Below are 2,345 nucleotides of genomic sequence, written 5' to 3' on the forward strand. Positions count from 1 at the left end.
TCTTGCAATTTTGATAGTTCAATTTTAATTAAAAACTTATCTATTTTGTCTTCTTTCCCTTCGTTTTCAGTTCGTTATAATAGTTCGTACAATTCCTTAAAGTTTTCATTTATCTCTGTTGGGTTATATGTAATTTGTTTGTCCTTTTTCCTTGATGCCAATACAGTTCTTTTAGCTTGTTCTGTTTTAAGTTGCCAGGCTAGTATTTTGTGCGTTTTTTCTCCTAACTCGTAATACTTCTGCTTTATTTTCATTATGTTCTTCTCCACCTTATATATTTGCAATGGTTCGTATTTTATTTTTTGTCCACCAATTCTCTTCTTTTTGTTGCATTTTCCCTTGTTGCTAGTTCTTTTTCTGTACTTACTTTTTCCCTTTCCAGCTGTTCTATTTCCCGATTGTTGTCCTTTTTCATCTTAGTTACATAACTTATTATCTGCCCTCTAATGAAGGCTTTCATTGCATCCCATAATATAAATTTGTCTTTCACTGTTTCCGTATTTATTTCAAAGAACATTTTAATTTGGCGTTCAATAAATTCTCTAAAGTCCTGTCTTTTAAGTAGCATGGAGTTTAACTCCATCTATATGTTCTTGGTGGGATGTCCTCCAGTTCTATTGCTAATAACAGGGGTGAATGATCAGATAACAATCTAGCTTTATATTCCGTTTTGCTAACTCTTCCTTGGATATGGGCTGACAGCAGGAACAGGTCAATCCTTGAATATGTTTTAGGTCTATTCGAATAATATGAGTATTCCTTCTCCTTTGGGTGTTGCCTCCTCCATATATCCAAAAGTTGCATTTCCTGCATTGATTTAACCATACCTTTAGCTACTTTGTTCTTTTTGCTTGTCTTTTGTCCAGTTTTATCCACCTTTGGGTCTAAATTGGTTAAAATCCCCTCCTATCAATATATTCCCCTGCGTACCTACAATCTTCAAAAAATGATCTTGCATAAACTTTTTATCCTCTTCATTAGGTGCATATATATTTGACCAAATTCCAGAATTCTGAATCTATCTGACATTTTATCATTATATACCTCCCTGCTGGATCTATTATTTCCTCCTCTATTTTGATTGGTACATTTTTATTGAAAATATAACTACACCTCTGACTTTTTAATATGATTCTGCCGTTACGTGCCCTACCCAGTCTCTCCTTAATTTATTATGTTGCACTTCAGTTAGATGCATTTTCTGGACGAATGCTATATCTATTTTTTTCTTTTTTCAGTAAATTTAATAGCCTCTTTCTTTTGATTTTATTATGTGTTCCATTAATATTTATAGTCATATAATTCAACATGGCCATCTCATACTCTGTTTACACCTAATTTCTGCTTCCTCCCCTTTTCCCCATTTTCATCTCTCAGTTTTCTGTTTTTGAACTCAATGTATGACAACACTTCAAAAACATAAAATAGTTAAACAATTCCCTTAACCCCAAGTGTTCCCCCCCTCTCTGAATTGCCCCTTGTCCCTTGCCATGCAACCACAACTCCCCTCTCCATTCAGATTGTAAACCTGCTTGCAAGCGTCAACTGATTTCACAGTGACTGTTATTCTCTCCCACCCAACCCCCTCCAGAAAAGAGTTTTATCTTCACATTTAACAAAGCTCACCCTGTTTTCTTCTCTTTTTTCCCCCTCTCCCTAACTTCCCTTTTCTTTCCCTTCTTTAGTTCTTACTTATACATTATTTTTATATCTTTATATGTAGTTTGTCATCATTCTTCATTCTTGTTACATCTCTTCATCTCTCTTTCTGTCCTGCAGGTGTTCTGCAAATTCTCGTATTTTCTCCGGATCTGAGAACAGTCTGTTTTGCTCCCCTGAGATAACTATTTTAAACACAGCTGGATATCTTAACATAAATTTATAGCCTTTTTTCCATAGGGTCAATTTTGCTGTGTTAAACACCTTCCTCTTTTTTAGGAGTTCAAAACTTATGTCTGGGTAAAAAAAAATGTTGACCCTTGTACTCCAATGGTTTTTTGTCTTCTCTAATTTTATTTCTTGCCCTCTCCAATATATTTTCTCTTGTTGTGTATCTCAGAAATTCTACTAAAACGGATCTTGGTTTTTGTTGTAACTGTGGTTTTGGGGCTAGTATTTTATGTGTGCCCTTTCTATTTTCATTCCTTCCTGTATTTCTGGCATTCCCAGGACTTTTGGGATCCAATCTTTTATAAATTCTTTCATATTTGTGCCTTCTTCATCTTCCTTTAGGCCCACTATCTTTATATTGTTTCGCCTACTATAGTTTTCCATTATATCCATCTTTTGAGCTAACAACTCTTGTGACTCTTTAACTTTTTTGTCACTTTCTTCCAACTTTCTTC

This window comes from Narcine bancroftii, chromosome 1 (genome assembly GCF_036971445.1).
Source record: "Narcine bancroftii isolate sNarBan1 chromosome 1, sNarBan1.hap1, whole genome shotgun sequence".
NCBI classification, from domain to species: Eukaryota; Metazoa; Chordata; class Chondrichthyes; order Torpediniformes; family Narcinidae; genus Narcine; species Narcine bancroftii.